Genomic DNA, 20693 nt, shown 5'->3' with positions numbered 1-20693 from the left:
TAGGTGATTAAACACATCGTATACAAAATGATAAAACTATTAGGAGGAAGAATAAAATTCTCCTGAAGCATCACACTTCGCATAAATAGCAATTATTATATTTTTCAAAATAATAATTCCCTCTCTCGAACCAGTACTAGTCACCATAATAACGCATTAATACCTTCATTAGTAAATATGATGGTATATGGATACCAACTTAAAATTCTATACCTCATGAGTAGTTCTTAAAGAGTATTCTAAATAACATCCGAGTGCATAACATAACCGTACCCTAAGTAATATTCAAGGGTCTTGCAATCACCTGATGCTTTGGATCGCTCGAGCTAGGGATGTTTTAACCCCTGAACTCGGGTTTCAGGCTCAGTCCATCTCGAGCTCAATTTTGGAAGTGAGTTCGTGCGGGCACTAGCCATATTAGTGGAAGGCGACCTAGAGCCCCAATGAGCTTAGTAAATACACGCACGAGAGAGTGGAAGCCGAAATAAGGGTAGAGAATCCGAACCCTCAACGAGCGCAAAGTCTTTTGGGGATAGTATACAGAGTTCGATCGATTGCTAGTTTGAACAAATGCGATCCGTATTGAAAATTAATACCTTACTAAATTATTATTATGCACTACCTTGAAGCATAATGAGCCTGAGCCCGTGCGAGCGTAGGTGAGCCCCGATGGCAAAATTATCCATCTGTGTTCCAACAGTGCCAGTTAGGCCGCCTTCGATTGTGAACACAGATAAGAATACATAGTCCTCCTATACTAGGGTGACCAAATCGTCAACTAGAAAAAGCGGGACACCTTTTACTTCTGGATAGGTTGCTCCCCTAAATATATGTTTTAGCTTTTCCGTTCTCTCTCTCTCTCTCTTTGTATCTCTCACAAAAAAGGGCAAATTTACACTTTTTAGTTTTAAAACCTATTGAAAAGGTTGTGGAATTAAAAAAAAAAAAATGAAATATTTGAAAACATTACTAAAAATATATGAGCGCTCAAATCTGTCACCGACAGGATTTATAATTACTCTCAGCATCGGATTTCAACTTCTATTTGCATTTTCTTACTTTTAAACAGTATTTCACTTACAGCTAGTTATCTTTTTACTTTCACGTTTATAGTTCTGTACCTTTGTTCTCCTTTCGTGGTGTTACATCTTAGTCAAATCACGAAAACACTGTACTGTACTGATGACAGCGCCTCAATCTTCTACCGCCCGAAAGTTACGTTTGTTCTTCATAAGACTTCCAGCCCCTTGCACTGTCGTTTGCGGAGTGGGAAGGCCTAGGAGGGAAAACAGGGCAGCCACCATATCCAATATCGCAAACGTCTTAATGACATTGCTCAGTAATTAGACATATTGCAATATAATCACACAGCTTAGAAAATAATAATATAAATTAGGAAATTTTAGCGATTCGAAAGGTTTTTTGTACCCAGTGTACGTAAATACGGGACATTTTGGCGTCCCGGGAGAATTTTCCGGGACACCGGGAATGGTAGTGAAAAAACGGGACAATCCCGTTTTTATGGGACGGTTGGTCACCCTATCCTATACAGACAACTGTGGAAATCGGTTTTAACCCTGCAATGGGCGCGTGGATTTTTGTGACATGGATAGTCGCGAGGGCTACCACTGTAGCCCATTTGTTTTTATTGTATTATATTGGCTACTTTGCTAATATTTTTATCTTTCTTGTAGAGAAATGTATTTATAAACTGTTTTAAGGGTCTTATACACAATTTGAGAAATATGTTTATTTTGAAAATTATGTATATACAAAGAAGATCAACGCCATTCATTTTTCAAAAGTAATACACGAATAGGGCTGTAGAAGTTATTTCTATTTAGCAAAAAGTGCACCAATCAAGCGCATTTCGAACTTTTTACATACTAAACATATGTGTCTGATTTTTTTTAAAAAAAAATGCGCATTATTTTACAAAAAATTTACAAACAAATCTTAAAGATAAACGTATTATCTACAAAACATATACCTTTTCAGCGAAATTTTTTTTTTTTTTTTTTTTGATTTCTTGCTATCAAAAGTTCGATTGCGATTTTGCGTAATTATACATATGCTGTTTACGCTCATATATATATTTCTTTTTCTGATTTCCTATTCAAGTTCCTCGAAGCATCTTCTGCACACAAATGATTAAGTGGTCAATGCACACTTTCCTTCAAGCATTGACCATTCATCAAAAGTATCAAAATGCCAAGAAGGGCAAGCATTTCAGTCTCGTCTGTAAGTTCTGCATCACCGTCACGTACAAATCGCTTTCTAACATTGTCAATGTAAATATTGCTACAGTCAACTATGTCTGAAAATGTTTGTATCTAAAAGCAGTTCTAGACATTTAAATTGTGTCAACGCAGACCTGGCCTCACCTTTAGGTCCAGGAAAACGAACCAAAATATTATGAGCACGAGTACAAATATTACGAGTAGGAGCTTTTTTCCTATCTGAAATTGTCTTTTGATGATAATAATTTACTTTACAACTGTCTTTACTATCACTATCATCAACATTTATCCGTGATTCTTGCCATCCGGAATTCTCAGTCACATCTTCTGAATTTTCACTATTTCTGTGTCCGAAAAATGCATGCATTTCTGGGGTCTCTAAGTGTTCACTATCGCCACCTAGAAAACGTTCCTCATCAGAATTGGCAATTTGCAAATTCATTGACCATCTGATCAACACTCAAACTATGATGAAAAAACCTTCCACGTTTTGGAACACTTATGACACAGGGGCGTCATTTAGGGAGGGCAGGAGGGGGCAAATGCCCCACCCCAAGGGTTTGAAAAATACATATACTTTAATCGATGTTTACTAACATACTAGTACAAAACCTGAAAATCTAATGTCGATGGTGCTCTTGCCCCCCTCAAGCGAAGTCTGAAATGACGCCCCCGTTATGACAGCAATAGTTGCGCGGGCTACAGATGTAGCCCATGATACTTTCAATCAGAATAACAATGAGCTCGTTTCGATTTTACAGTCGACCACCCATTAAACACGCAGAATGATAGTAGTTAGAAAGGTACACAGACACCCCTTGTGTTGGCATCTCAAACTACTTTGCGGTAAAGAAAACAAAAGCGCGCGTATTGCAGGGTTAATTATCTGTATGGCGAAAGATGACAACATTGGATTTCGTCGCAGGAGAGTTGGGATTGCTGTTGGTTTTCGCACTGTGTTCGCCTGCTTCGCTTGTCTTTTGAGTGAGTAGGTGATTCACTGCGAAAACAACATACACATAATCAACCCTGCTACTTTTTCTGCTATTGTAGCCATTAGTAACATAACTGAAAACAAGCATTCATTTCAGTTTCTTGGATTCTGTATCTAGGTTAGGACATAGCTACCTTTTTTCTGCTTATTTCATTGTGCATAAAACAATTCCTACCACATGCCACTTAGTTCCGACATCGCGACTGAGTGGGTAGAGTGATTTCTGTTCTACCCGTTCCAAAGCGGCTCAGGGATTCACCTAACCTCTGTATAAAATGTGTACTTTGGAAAACATGGAAGAAGGTGTAATGGCGGTCAGTGTGTTCTGATGAAATCGACTTGTATATTTGCCGAAGTCTATATAATGTAGAGCCTTTCCTTCATTGTCTATGTATAAGACTTTGAGACGTCCTAGCTTAGCCAGGATAATCCCGAATGTGCGTATCTGTCCCCGTGTCCCGAAGGAATTGTTTAAGACTCCAAATGCACCGGTTTCCGTCCAAAATTTAAGTTAATAACATCCGTGCAATAATTTAAAAACAAAATCCCAATTTTATTAATCGATTCTTAACTAGTGGGAATAATGTATACTGTTAGTTTTGGAGATCATTGGATTCTGATATTTAAGCAAGCAGTAAGTGCACAACTGTGAATATACTGTAAATTTCGATGGGTATCCTTGTTTTTAGTCTAGAAGTATAAAAGTCCTACCCATGGATCTTGTCAGCCTGTCCATAGAGAGGGTGATAACTTCTACTCTTATGTGTTTTCATATATAGTAAGACTAACATATTTGTACTTTTCAGTAGAGGCATCCCTTGAAAAAAAAAAAAAAATCCCTCAGCTGTGCAAAAATTAAAGTTTTGTCTTGACGGACATAAATGACAAATGGTAGCTCTGTCATGTCGGAAAAACATTACAAACTTGAATGACCTACTATTCGAGATGTTATCGTACGGTTGGTGGAGTCGTCAGGTTCATACAAGGTGCTGTTCGTGTTAAGAAACTTCGCTAATTATCCTCTTCTCTTATGAGGTATAATAGGAAATCTTCGCACAGGATGTTACGTCATGCGAAATATTGTTGTAAATTCAAGAAGAAAGAGAGTAGAATAGTGTCCTTTTTTCACGAGAATTGGAGAAAAGTGCAAATTTCTCACGAGAATTGGTATAATTTCGCCTTATTTCTTACGAAAATTGATACAAATTTCCTTTATTTTGACGAGAATTGGAGAAAAGTGCAAAATTCTCACGAAAACTGGTACAAATTTCCTTCATTCTCACAACAATTGGTCAACAGTGCAAATTTCTCACGAAAATGGGTGTAAATTTCCTCTGATCTATTTTATCATATATTTTAATACAATTTTATATTAATTTATGCAATTTATGGTGATTACTTACCGTTTTTCCCCAATCCTTTAAGAAACGTGTTTTTCTTTCCTTATTCCTTGGGCAAGTGGCGAGAAATAGCTAAAGGAACTTCATAACATGTCCACACAGGACTTTTTTCGTTAATCTTGAACGCAGTTGGTCTTGGTATTCAAGAAACTAATTCTAAAGAAAGAAGGCACCTATAATGAAATAATGGCATGTCCTAAGGTGAGGTAACCAGTGGGGGAAAGTATCAGGAAGTGGGGGTGGCTGTAGTCTAGGTGCTATATGTAAACATTTTAACGTGGGTGTTCTTTGTTCATTGGGTTGCCGACAATCAGCCTTTGTAATCGTCGCAGATGGTCTTATGTAGCTGTCACGTATTTTCATCATTGTGTCAATTAAGGAAGTAACAAAGTGTCAATTTATTGTGAGATATGGATGTCGGAGAATACTTTAACAGCAGGACGCAAGAAAAGTCATGTAAGCTAAGAATGGCGTAGGAGGGAGGGAGCCCTTTGACGGGTGAAGAGTAACGAACGTAACATAGACACCTGCTTGTATGTGTGTGTTCCAATGTGATGGAGGTGGGGAGCGAAGTGTGCTCTTTTATGGAGTAAAAGACCTTGCTTAATGGGAGAGTGGGACTTCTACAGCATGGAAACTGAAAAATATACGAAAAAAGAAATAGGAAATCATTATTTTAAGAACAGAGAATTGAAGAATGAGATAGTTAAATGTCACTTTTTAAAAGTTAATGTATTGCTTCCCCATACTCAGAGACCGCATGTAGGATTACATATGGGAACTGTGTTGTTGTTTGAGCAAAAGACCAGTTTAAATAGGCGTAGCAATTGTTACGCATTTTGTTAAGACCTTGCCACATACGTAGAGGGGAGAGAAAGGGCGGCCCTTCCTACCTGACTTGCAAAGAGGAAAAAGACTGAATGAATCGTGTTCGTAAGGGAACTTTCACTATTGTGCTTTTTGGGAGAAGTGTTGAAACAAGATTTCTTTAAATTTTTCTACATAAATGATTTTATCCTTTTAAAACTAGATTATTGAATTAATTATTTATGAATATTAATGAGATGGTAATGAATATTAATGAGGGGGTATTTTATGTATTGATATTGTATTTTCAGTAGCTGATATATGATTTTAGCATAGAATATCATCTTTTGGATACTGTATGGGTCTAACGGTGTACGAAGCTTAGACGAATGACAAATTGCATGTATATGTGATTACTTTGTAAGTGGGGTAGATGTATGTGTAGTTGATATGTGATTTTAATATAGAATATCATCTTTTGGATACTGTATGGATCTAAGGGTGTACGAAGCTTAGACGAATGACAAATTGCATGTATATGTGATTACTTTGTAAGTGGGGGTACATGTATGTGTAGTTGATATGTGATTTTAGCATAGAATATCATCTTTTGGATACTGTATGGGTCTAATGTTGTACGAAGCTTAGAGGAATGACAAATTGTATGTATATATGAATAGTTTGTAAGTGGGGTTCATGTATGTATGTATGTATATTGGTTTTGATATTGGGATAGGAATATATGTATCATATTGTAGACATATTATCTTTCGTTTGCATGTAAGTGTTTTAAGCATGTATTGTTGGTTGCGTAGCTTTAGGGGGCTATACTAGGCTGGATGCAAACACCTAAAGTGTTTCCATTGTAGGGTTATATATTGGGACTTTTTATTCAGGTATCCTTATTTTATCGTAATGTAGAGCTGTATATGTTGTGGTGATATGCTATGTGAATGCAAACACATGAACTGATTATATTGTAGGCTTATATTGTGAATCCGTATGTATATAGATTACCTTGAATACCCTGTTAGAATGTATATATTGTGATTTTTTATGTATTTATCCTCTTGTAATATTTATTGGATCGATTGTTACTCAAACTCTGAGGCTGAACACATCATGTTACCTCAAAATGTGATCATGCCAAAGATGTTCTAGTGGTATTTTAAACACAAAGGGTATCACTGTGGTATAACCCATGTACATATAGATATCTTTTTACTACAGTATTCTAATACCATATATTCGTACCTTTACTTACTTTTAAGATGCTTGTTCACCTTGTAGAAGACATTATGGCGTCATTATGGTTTCCAACTTAGTCATTTATTGTAGGAACATAAATATGATATATATGTATAAATAACCTTATATGAAGCATACGTATTCTTCCTTTATCTTATATAGAATACAGATACTTCGTATGATATGAATATTTGTTGGAGAAATAAGACATAATATTATAAATTGTAACGCTTTATTGTATTTTCCAATATTGATATACATATTTAAATAAGATATTTACTATACTTAGAATATTTTTAATAACTTATTGACATTACTTTGTAAGTGGGGGTACATGTATGTGTAGTTGATATGTGATTTTAGCATAGAATATCATCTTTTGGATACTGTATGGGTCTAATGTTGTACGAAGCTTAGAGGAATGACAAATTGTATGTATATATGAATAGTTTGTAAGTGGGGTTCATGTATGTATGTATGTATATTGGTTTTGATATTGGGATAGGAATATATGTATCATATTGTAGACATATTATCTTTCGTTTGCATGTAAGTGTTTTAAGCATGTATTGTTGGTTGCGTAGCTTTAGGGGGCTATACTAGGCTGGATGCAAACACCTAAAGTGTTTCCATTGTAGGGTTATATATTGGGACTTTTTATTCAGGTATCCTTATTTTATCGTAATGTAGAGCTGTATATGTTGTGGTGATATGCTATGTGAATGCAAACACATGAACTGATTATATTGTAGGCTTATATTGTGAATCCGTATGTATATAGATTACCTTGAATACCCTGTTAGAATGTATATATTGTGATTTTTTATGTATTTATCCTCTTGTAATATTTATTGGATCGATTGTTACTCAAACTCTGAGGCTGAACACATCATGTTACCTCAAAATGTGATCATGCCAAAGATGTTCTAGTGGTATTTTAAACACAAAGGGTATCACTGTGGTATAACCCATGTACATATAGATATCTTTTTACTACAGTATTCTAATACCATATATTCGTACCTTTACTTACTTTTAAGATGCTTGTTCACCTTGTAGAAGACATTATGGCGTCATTATGGTTTCCAACTTAGAGTCATTTATTGTAGGAACATAAATATGATATATATGTATAAATAACCTTATATGAAGCATACGTATTCTTCCTTTATCTTATATAGAATACAGATACTTCGTATGATATGAATATTTGTTGGAGAAATAAGACATAATATTATAAATTGTAACGCTTTATTGTATTTTCCAATATTGATATACATATTTAAATAAGATATTTACTATACTTAGAATATTTTTAATAACTTATTGACATATTTACATTATATATATACGTACAAGTACCAACAGATAGGAAAACTTATGAACATCATGATACCTTTAGACAGTCTACTATTTACATATTTACGGAATACCAATCATTTCACACACCTACCAATCATTTCACACACATACTTTGATAACCATATGGCAATGTTCTATAGTCAGTAATACTGTTATGATTTAATCGTCGTCTTTTATTTTGAACTTTTTGATGTGTTTTAGTTTCAGACTTGGATACGATGACAAACCCTGGCTTACGAACAATTCTTCCAGGATTGTGTAACTGTTTTTTGTCAGCTTTATCCCGAACTAGTTGATAAAAATGATCAAAGTTAATTTCTTGTCGTGTACGATGATTTAAAGTTATTCCTCTAATTTTAAATACATAATCTACTTTCCCTGTTTGAACTTCTTTCATCCTATAGGCATAATTTTTTGGTCCTAAGCCTATAAATGCATCAATTTCCCACCCATCAGGAACTTCATTAGTTAACTCACCTAAATAGGAACCCAAAGAAAGTGGAGGCTTTTCATTACGTGGTTGTACAAACATAATACTATCAGTGTCGCAGTACAATACACGATCAGGATGTATAGCTGTTACTAATTCGTAAAGTTTTAGACGCGCCCAAGAGGTGATGAAGGCTGCAAGGACAACATTGGAAAATTTCCATGGCTTGTTTTTGTTTTCAATGTTCTTATATGATAGAATTAGATGTTGCTCTCCAATAGGCAATACAGTTTGTACCTCATATTGTGGTGCCCATAGATAACTTAAAAATTTTTCTGGAGTATCTACAATTACAGATTGAGATAAATCTGTTCTTTGTCCCCATTTCCCATACAAGGAATTGAGAAATATTTTGGAAATATATCTTAGACCACGATTTGATTCAATGTTATTTTCCGTTAACTGAATGCATTCATGTTCATAATAGTCTGCAATATATTTCTCTTGATCTTGTTTACTTTTGCACCAGCTAGGAAATCCTGAAGACTCCTGTTTCATTTTTAAGAAGGAATTGACATAATCTTTAAACAGATTATTTTCTGATCCAGATAATTTGAATTCCCAAATTTCAATAATTTGTAGAATTTTGTATCCGAGATCTAAAGCCACATGAAGTTCAGGAGTACAGTATGTACCAGTAAGGACACGCTCCGCATCATTATGCATACAATTGTTGTCACTTTGTTCCATGCACGTACGGCATAACCCAAACAAAAGGCGATCATTACATGTATATGGTAAAATTGGAAAATATAAGTCTTTGGGAGGCAAGATACTACATTTCACTAATCCATGAATACTTTGCACTTGTGGAAAGTTAGGCCCCTTGTATATTATAGGTTTTCCTATAGGCAATGGCTTACGTGCCATTACCCAGGGGTAAAGACTGGTAACATCATAATATGACACAAACTCTTCGCTGGTACATTCGTACAAGGCATTAAAACATTCTGTACGCCCACCATGAAAACTATCTTTAGGTACCAGATGATCAACAAGATCATGACACTGTGTTTCAATAAACTGTTGTAATTTTTTATCATTTTTTACCATGTGGTCCCATTCACATTCCCACATTTCAATGACATTAAGATTTAATTTTTTAAGAAATGCTATTTTTGTGGTGGTGTTTTCATACCGATCTTGTAGTGTTGTACCTTGCTTAGAGGTAGAATCTAGGGACACGTGTCGTAGTGTAGGATAACAGTTTAAACATCCGTGATAGTAACATCCATGAAATTCGTAAACTGTATTTGTTTTACTTTCAAATCCATCAACCTTATACCTCCCGAATCGTTTTTCCAAGCCATTTCCAGAATGGAAAATTTCACTAGCAGTAGTACGTTCTAAGTATCGTAGCCAATACATTGCCTTTAGACTTTGACGATCACGATGGTCAAACCCATAAGGTGGAATAATGGGAATAATTTCTTTGGGTAAATATAAGGTACGATATGTTAGTATTGCCAAACTAGCAATAGTTGACGCGACAATAAAACATTGAATACCATTTGTTTTGTCTTCAATTAAGTTTGAAAATTTAATGACAGCCTCTGCTAAAATTTTAACATCATTCCGACAATATTCAATCATTTCCTTTTGGAGATTATACTCCTCATTACTTGCAGCACGTTCTTTGTGCCATATAATAAGTTGGTCTCGATCTTCACTGCTCCTTGAATCAGGATCAAAATATTTTATATCAGGAATTTTGCCTATATAATTTTGGTTTTCTAATGTATTAAACAAGTACGGGAAATCTCCCTTTCGTAAATTTGCAGAAAGACCTAATGTCTTAGGTAATTTAGATAATTTAACTCCCATATACAAATATGTGTCACGGAAGTAAATCTTTTGTCCTAAACGCATTTCAATAATTTTTTGCCCTGACATTATTACTTCAGGTGTAAAATGATGGTTTATGATCAAAGTTTTAGCACAGAATTGCATATCATAATTACTGCCATTATGGGAAAGCACAATGATTTTTTTAAACATTGGGCGAGTTATTAATACATGATTAACAAATTCTTCAATGTTGTTGAAATCAAACGAACGGAACCCATTTTTATCACCGCATACAAAACATGTATCATCAAGATTCATGTCCTTACACTTGTAACAAGCATGAATACAATTTACAAAATTTACATGATGTTCTTGTTCTCCCTGTTCATTTTTAGGAAGCAACATTGTTTCTACATCAAAGATAATATACAAAAAGGTATCTACATGTTGCATCATAGCCGTTTGAACAAAACAAATATGGTCATCGCTTACATATGTGTAACATATTTTACAATAACGTTCACCACATTGATGTTCAGACTTTCGTGAACGCATGTCATTCATAGTACCACAACGGACACAAATTTTCTTTGTTTCGCATAAACTTTTTCCGGAAACATTTATCGCTTTATGATTATCAAAACATTCTTTTGAAGAAAACAGTCTATGACAATCAAGGCATTCAACTTTAATATTATTATCATTATTAGAAACATTATGATACTTTTCGCACATTGGACATTTGAAGTTACACTTATGATTTTGTGTATGATGATAACCTTTCAAACAATACTGACAATATTTCCGTTTGTTTAATAGTGTTGTAATGTTGGTAATTAATTCGTAGTGTCCTTCACTGTACAAAATCAAAATTTTCTTTGATGCATGTATTCCAGGATAAATTACATTATACTTTCGAGTAAATCCGTTTTTTTCGTAAACAACAATTTGATAATGAGGCGCTAGCTTATTTTGAAACTTTTTTACATCATCAATAGTACATCCATTATGAATTTCAATGTCAACTTTAGCATTGACACACAATTGCTTTGCTTGTTTCATTAATCGTTCAGGATGATTTTTCAATTCATATACGTAGTTATAACGATGATCAGCCCTACCCATTCCAAGAATAATACTCTTGGGAAGACAATACACATTCTTTTCTACAGGAATAGTACATTGTTCCAGGTGTGTTACAAGATCAACAAATTTTGATGAACCCCTTGTTCGTCCCCTACCTTTACGTGAATCAACAATATGAATTTTGAAATTTACTTTATCACCTAATAAATAATTTTCATTACTATTTAAAACATTTTCAATTTTACGAAATAAATTGTCGGAGCTTAAATCCGACTTTTGACGCCACGAAATGTATATTGGTTTATTAATCGTAGAAGCAGAACTTTCTATTGTTATACCAACATACATATCATCATCGGCATCATTTAAAACATGATCCTTTACAAATTCAAATAACAACTGAATATATTTTTCAGGATCATCTATTCCACTAGTTTGCATACGTTCAATTGTGACTTCCTTTCCTGTAAGTCCAAAATAAGCATAATGTTTGATTCTACTATTAACAATACGAAAATATTCATTTGTTTTACCACTCCCATACATGGTAGGTTGTGATACAGTATTAGTATTAGGACCTGGAAAGTTTATAAAATTTTCCATGAACACGCTAAAATCATTTGTAGTTAAACTATTAGCTTTTCCTTCAGACACAAGTTGCATAAACTTTTCACGAGCTAAATTCTTTATATTATCTTGACGAAAGAAGCCTACATGATATAAATCAATAATATCTTTTGCAGACTTACATTTTTTCAAAACAACATGAGGATCACAACCAAAATGCATAAACAACGCCTGCAATAACTTGGAATAAGCTTCATTGCTTACCCTTGCACCCGTAGCATGACATTGTGTTATCACTTCCCATGTAAATAAAACTTCGTTTGGATTTTCATATCCACGTGCTTCTTGTGCCGACAACATGGTACAGATGACAGACTGTCCTTCCATTGTATGATTGACACACTAAATATGTAATTGCAATTTGAATTTTTGTCTTATACAGTAAATATTTTATACAATGATGTACACAGAACTTTGATATTTCTTTTCACAGTTTTTTTAAATGACAAGGTTTCGTAAGTAGACTTTTATGATATGATTCACAATGTGTTGACCAAAGATACACTTTTTAAGAATTTTTTACACTTACCAGTAAGTATAATAATAAAACTTTGCCAAACTTGTTTCCGTTGACAACAGATTTAGTTGTAAGTTTACCGACACTGCAGTTAAAAGCTTGTCGCCAATTGCACTAACACTTGCCGTTAACTACAATCATAAAACTTCCCGTAACTTTTTCAGTTTAGTATCGATGCACTACCACTTGTCACTCACTAAGTATATTTTAGTTTACCGAAGATATACTTTTAAGTTTATCGGTTAATCCTTTAGCACTTTCCGATAATTGTAATTTACAAAGCGTCGTAATAAAATTGTTTTAGACTAATTACAACACGCAAAGTACAAACAGGAAGTGTGTTTACTTTTTATTGAATGTTTATTATCAACACTAATAAATGGAAATTCCAAGAACACCACACGAAGATTCCCGAAGATTGCCGAAGTTTTCCGAATATTGCCGAACCTAAACGAAGATGAACATAAGAGTTTATCCACAATTGCTGTACATGGTGGTTAATGTACCACACGAATGGTTCCGAAAATTGCCGAACTTAAACAAAGATGGACATAAGAATGTATCAACAATTTCTGTACACGTTTAGTAAATGTAAATTGCAAAAATCTTGTAACTTTAAGATATATTTCAAAGTTTATTATTAGATGTAACTTTGTAACAAAATTGGTATTTTAAAATAAATGATTTAATAACAGAGAGTATAATAATGATTGGCTTTACTTTAACAGTAGAAATTTTATAGTGCGCGGCGCGGCTTGCTGCGCTGGATTTATACTTTCAAAATTTAATCTCGTACCCAAAGGCACTTAGTTTGTAATCTCGTACCCAAAAGCAAATAGTTTGTAGTCTCGTACGCAGGTGCTTTAACATATTTTAAATTAGTAACAGTAATATTACACAATGTGATATAATTTGTAAATGCACTATTAAAGTTTGCAACACTTCAAATAATTATAACTACTTGTTTGTATGCTTTTCCATTGTGTTATTGGTCTAAAAAATTCCTTTGTTAGTAACGCTAGGAATTTCTTTTGTTTGCTTTGCTACAGGTGTTTAAACTGGTTTAAACCGGTTTAAACTAGTTTATTGTTTTTGTTATACAATTATTCAGTTCTGCAAGAACTTCGTTGTTAAAATAAAGTGTGATCGTATTTAAATTGCTGTGCAAACTCCTTATTTATTTAACATTTCGTAATAAATTACTCGAACACTACGTGTGAGCATACAAAAGATAATTTAAAAATATTAAAATTACTGTGCAAACTCCTTATTTATTTATTCTCTCATATATTTTATTCCATCGTTTCCTTTGGAATTTTAGTTGGATCGTTTGTTACTGAAGCTCCTTATTTATTTAACCTCTCGTAATATTCATTGGATCGCTTGCTAAGCAAGCTCCGAGGAACTATGTTCCGAAAAATACTAAAATGTGTGAGCATACCAAAAAATAATCCGAAAATAATAAAAGTTGTGTCAACCTACAAATAATTCCGATGGAAACACAAAGTAACATAGTTACAAATATTTTATTCGTTCGCTTCATTAGCAGCTCCGAGGAATTACATTCCAAAAATATTAAAATTAACAAAACAACTTGAACATAAGAAAGTTATTTTAGCATAACACAAGATGATTAAACTTAAAATTTATTACATGAAGCTCTTTAATTGTTAAATGGAGAAGTAAAATTTAAGTCAGTGTTGCAATTGAATACAGAAACTAAAAGTAAAGTGTCAAAACATAACTTAAAACACAATGTTGCAATCTAAATTGCAAAAGAAAATTAAAAATACAACTTACAAACAAAATGTACAAACCGAAAATAAAAAGTGCAGAAACAAAATTTTAAAAACAATGTTGCAATCTAACATACAAAACGGAAAATAAAAAAATATAGAAGCAAAACTTAAAACATAATGTTGCAATTAAAAAATGCAAAGCTAAAAAAAATACAAAACCAAAACTTAAAACACTGTTGTCATCAAAAATACAACAGCAAAAGTTTAAAATACGTTGCAATCTAACATACAAAACGGAAAATAAAAAAATATAGAAGCAAGACTTAAAACATAATGTTGCAATTAAAAAATGCAAAGCTAAAAAATACAGAACCAAAACTTAAAACACTGTTGTCATCAAAAATACAACAGCAAAAGTTTAAAATACAATGTTGCAATCCAAATTGCAAAAGAAAAAATTAAAAGTACAAGTTTAAAAATTGAAACATTCAAAACTAAAAATACAGAATCAAAATACAATGTTGCAATCCAAATTGCAAAAGAATATTAAAAGTACAACTTTAAAACACAATGTTACATTACAAATTCAAAACATTAAAATTACAAGTTAAGAAATATAATTGGAAACTAAAAAACTAAAAATGCAGAAGAAAAAATTTAAAAACACAATGTTGCAATCTAAAATACAAAATGAAATTTAAAGTACAACATTAAAACACAATGTTACATTACAAAATCCGAAATAACATTAAAATTACAAGTTAAAAAATAGAATTGGAAACTGAAAATAAAAAATACCGAAAGAAAATTCAAAACAATGTTGCAATCCAAATTGCAAAGAAAAATAAAAAATACAAACTTGAGATATACGAACATTACCTAGTAGTATACGGAGCTGGACTTTTACCGTCATTATTTTAATGACATGAGTTTGCAACACATTTTAGGGAAATAAGGTCCGTATACTACTAGGTAATGTTCGTATATCTCAAGTTTGTATTTTTTATTTTTCTTTGCAATTTGGATTGCAACATTGTTTTGAATTTTCTTTCGGTATTTTTTTATTTTCAGTTTCCAATTCTATTTTTTAACTTGTAATTTTAATGTTATTTCGGATTTTGTAATGTAACATTGTGTTTTAATGTTGTACTTTAAATTTCATTTTGTATTTTAGATTGCAACATTGTGTTTTTAAATTTTTTCTTCTGCATTTTTAGTTTTTTAGTTTCCAATTATATTTCTTAACTTGTAATTTTAATGTTTTGAATTTGTAATGTAACATTGTGTTTTAAAGTTGTACTTTTAATATTCTTTTGCAATTTGGATTGCAACATTGTATTTTGATTCTGTATTTTTAGTTTTGAATGTTTCAATTTTTAAACTTGTACTTTTAATTTTTTCTTTTGCAATTTGGATTGCAACATTGTATTTTAAACTTTTGCTGTTGTATTTTTGATGACAACAGTGTTTTAAGTTTTGGTTCTGTATTTTTTAGCTTTGCATTTTTTAATTGCAACATTATGTTTTAAGTTTTGCTTCTATATTTTTTTATTTTCCGTTTTGTATGTTAGATTGCAACATTGTATTTTAAACTTTTGCTGTTGTATTTTTGATGACAACAGTGTTTTAAGTTTTGGTTTTGTATTTTTTTTTAGCTTTGCATTTTTTAATTGCAACATTATGTTTTAAGTTTTGCTTCTATATTTTTTTATTTTCCGTTTTGTATGTTAGATTGCAACATTGTTTTTAAAATTTTGTTTCTGCACTTTTTATTTTCGGTTTGTACATTTTGTTTGTAAGTTGTATTTTTAATTTTCTTTTGCAATTTAGATTGCAACATTGTGTTTTAAGTTATGTTTTGACACTTTACTTTTAGTTTCTGTATTCAATTGCAACACTGACTTAAATTTTACTTCTCCATTTAACAATTAAAGAGCTTCATGTAATAAATTTTAAGTTTAATCATCTTGTGTTATGCTAAAATAACTTTCTTATGTTCAAGTTGTTTTGTTAATTTTAATATTTTTGGAATGTAATTCCTCGGAGCTGCTAATGAAGCGAACGAATAAAATATTTGTAACTATGTTACTTTGTGTTTCCATCGGAATTATTTGTAGGTTGACACAACTTTTATTATTTTCGGATTATTTTTTGGTATGCTCACACATTTTAGTATTTTTCGGAACATAGTTCCTCGGAGCTTGCTTAGCAAGCGATCCAATGAATATTACGAGAGGTTAAATAAATAAGGAGCTTCAGTAACAAACGATCCAACTAAAATTCCAAAGGAAACGATGGAATAAAATATATGAGAGAATAAATAAATAAGGAGTTTGCACAGTAATTTTAATATTTTTAAATTATCTTTTGTATGCTCACACGTAGTGTTCGAGTAATTTATTACGAAATGTTAAATAAATAAGGAGTTTGCACAGCAATTTAAATACGATCACACTTTATTTTAACAACGAAGTTCTTGCAGAACTGAATAATTGTATAACAAAAACAATAAACTAGTTTAAACCGGTTTAAACCAGTTTAAACACCTGTAGCAAAGCAAACAAAAGAAATTCCTAGCGTTACTAACAAAGGAATTTTTTAGACCAATAACACAATGGAAAAGCATACAAACAAGTAGTTATAATTATTTGAAGTGTTGCAAACTTTAATAGTGCATTTACAAATTATATCACATTGTGTAATATTACTGTTACTAATTTAAAATATGTTAAAGCACCTGCGTACGAGACTACAAACTATTTGCTTTTGGGTACGAGATTACAAACTAAGTGCCTTTGGGTACGAGATTAAATTTTGAAAGTATAAATCCAGCGCAGCAAGCCGCGCCGCGCACTATAAAATTTCTACTGTTAAAGTAAAGCCAATCATTATTATACTCTCTGTTATTAAATCATTTATTTTAAAATACCAATTTTGTTACAAAGTTACATCTAATAATAAACTTTGAAATATATCTTAAAGTTACAAGATTTTTGCAATTTACATTTACTAAACGTGTACAGAAATTGTTGATACATTCTTATGTCCATCTTTGTTTAAGTTCGGCAATTTTCGGAACCATTCGTGTGGTACATTAACCACCATGTACAGCAATTGTGGATAAACTCTTATGTTCATCTTCGTTTAGGTTCGGCAATATTCGGAAAACTTCGGCAATCTTCGGGAATCTTCGTGTGGTGTTCTTGGAATTTCCATTTATTAGTGTTGATAATAAACATTCAATAAAAAGTAAACACACTTCCTGTTTGTACTTTGCGTGTTGTAATTAGTCTAAAACAATTTTATTACGACGCTTTGTAAATTACAATTATCGGAAAGTGCTAAAGGATTAACCGATAAACTTAAAAGTATATCTTCGGTAAACTAAAATATACTTAGTGAGTGACAAGTGGTAGTGCATCGATACTAAACTGAAAAAGTTACGGGAAGTTTTATGATTGTAGTTAACGGCAAGTGTTAGTGCAATTGGCGACAAGCTTTTAACTGCAGTGTCGGTAAACTTACAACTAAATCTGTTGTCAACGGAAACAAGTTTGGCAAAGTTTTATTATTATACTTACTGGTAAGTGTAAAAAATTCTTAAAAAGTGTATCTTTGGTCAACACATTGTGAATCATATCATAAAAGTCTACTTACGAAACCTTGTCATTTAAAAAAACTGTGAAAAGAAATATCAAAGTTCTGTGTACATCATTGTATAAAATATTTACTGTATAAGACAAAAATTCAAATTGCAATTACATATTTAGTGTGTCAATCATACAATGGAAGGACAGTCTGTCATCTGTACCATGTTGTCGGCACAAGAAGCACGTGGATATGAAAATCCAAACGAAGTTTTATTTACATGGGAAGTGATAACACAATGTCATGCTACGGGTGCAAGGGTAAGCAATGAAGCTTATTCCAAGTTATTGCAGGCGTTGTTTATGCATTTTGGTTGTGATCCTCATGTTGTTTTGAAAAAATGTAAGTCTGCAAAAGATATTATTGATTTATATCATGTAGGCTTCTTTCGTCAAGATAATATAAAGAATTTAGCTCGTGAAAAGTTTATGCAACTTGTGTCTGAAGGAAAAGCTAATAGTTTAACTACAAATGATTTTAGCGTGTTCATGGAAAATTTTATAAACTTTCCAGGTCCTAATACTAATACTGTATCACAACCTACCATGTATGGGAGTGGTAAAACAAATGAATATTTTCGTATTGTTAATAGTAGAATCAAACATTATGCTTATTTTGGACTTACAGGAAAGGAAGTCACAATTGAACGTATGCAAACTAGTGGAATAGATGATCCTGAAAAATATATTCAGTTGTTATTTGAATTTGTAAAGGATCATGTTTTAAATGATGCCGATGATGATATGTATGTTGGTATAACAATAGAAAGTTCTGCTTCTACGATTAATAAACCAATATACATTTCGTGGCGTCAAAAGTCGGATTTAAGCTCCGACAATTTATTTCGTAAAATTGAAAATGTTTTAAATAGTAATGAAAATTATTTATTAGGTGATAAAGTAAATTTCAAAATTCATATTGTTGATTCACGTAAAGGTAGGGGACGAACAAGGGGTTCATCAAAATTTGTTGATCTTGTAACACACCTGGAACAATGTACTATTCCTGTAGAAAAGAATGTGTATTGTCTTCCCAAGAGTATTATTCTTGGAATGGGTAGGGCTGATCATCGTTATAACTACGTATATGAATTGAAAAATCATCCTGAACGATTAATGAAACAAGCAAAGCAATTGTGTGTCAATGCTAAAGTTGACATTGAAATCCATGATGGATGTACTATTGATGATGTAAAAAAGTTTCAAAATAAGCTAGCACCTCATTATCAAATTGTTGTTTACGAAAAGAACGGATTGACTCGAAACTATAATGTAATTTATCCTGGAATACATGCATCAAAGAAAATTTTGATTTTGTACAGGGAAGGACACTACGAATTAATTACCAACATTACAACACTATTAAACAAACGGAAATATTGTCAGTATTGTTTGAAAGGTTATCATCATACACAAAATCATAAGTGTAACTTCAAATGTCCAATGTGCGAAAAGTATCATAATGTTTCTAATAATGATAATAATATTAAAGTTGAATGCTTTGATTGTCATAGACTGTTTTCTTCAGAAGAATGTTTTGCTAATCATAAAGCGATAAATGTTCGCGGAAAAAGTTTATGCGAAACAAAGAAAATTTGTGTTCGTTGTGGTACTATGAATGACATGCGTTCACGCAAGTCTGAACATGAATGTGGTGAACGTTATTGTAAAACATGTTACACATATGTACGCGATGACCATATTTGTTTTGTTCAAACGGCTATGATGCAACATGTAGATACCTTTTTGTACATTATCTTTGATGTAGAAACAATGTTGCTTCCTAAAAATGAACAGGGAGAACAAGAACATCATGTAAATTTTGTAAATTGTATTCATGCTTGTTACAAGTGTAAGGACATGAAACTTGATGATACATGCTTTGTATGCGGCGATAAAAATGGATTCCGTTCGTTTGATTTTCACAACATTGAAGAATTTGTTAATCATGTATTAATAACTCGACCAATGTTTAAAAAAATCATTGTGCTTTCTCATAATGGCAGTAATTATGATATGCAATTCTGTGCTAAAACTTTGATCATAAACCATCATTTTACACCTGAAGTAATAATGTCAGGGCAAAAAATTATTGAAATGCGTTTAGGACAAAAGATTTACTTCCGTGACACATATTTGTATATGGGAGTTAAATTATCTAAATTACCTAAGACGTTAGGTCTTTCTGCAAATTTACGAAAGGGAGATTTCCCGTACTTGTTTAATACAATAGAAAACCAAAATTATATAGGCAAAATTACTGATCTAAAATATTTTGATCCTGATTCAAGGAGCACTGAAGATCGAGAGCAACTTATCATATGGCACAAAGAACGTGCTGCAAGTAATGAGGAATATAATCTCCAAAAGGAAATGATTAAATATTGTCGAAATGATGTTAAAATTTTAGCAGAGGCTGTCATTAAATTTTCAAACTTAATTGAAGACAAAACAAATGGTATTCAATGTTTTATCGCCGCGTCAACTATTGCTAGTTTGGCAATACTAACATATCGTACCTTATATTTACCCAAAGAAATTATTCCAATTATTCCACCTTATGGGTTTGACCATCGTGATCGTCAAAGTCTCAAGGCAATGTATTGGCTACGATACTTAGAACGTACTACTGGTAGTGAAATTTTCCATTCTGGAAATGGCTTGGAAAAACGATTCGGGAGGTATAAGGTTGATGGATTTCAAAGTAAAACAAATACAGTTTACGAATTTCATGGATGTTACTATCAC

At 32.3% G+C, this 20693-nt stretch overlaps 1 protein-coding gene across 3 annotated transcripts in view; it reads left to right on the top strand.

The window, feature by feature from the left end:
- Src64B (Tyrosine-protein kinase Src64B) overlaps nt 1-20693 on the top strand; it is a 371393-nt gene that overhangs the window by 144985 nt on the left and 205715 nt on the right. The window lies entirely within an intron of this gene.

The sequence above is a fragment of the Thermobia domestica genome, chromosome 18, assembly GCF_964235325.1.
Source record: "Thermobia domestica chromosome 18, izTheDome1.hap1.1, whole genome shotgun sequence".
Lineage (NCBI taxonomy): Eukaryota > Metazoa > Arthropoda > Insecta > Zygentoma > Lepismatidae > Thermobia > Thermobia domestica.
Note: the sequence above shows the minus strand (reverse complement) of the source record. Positions and strands in the feature narration are given on the sequence as shown.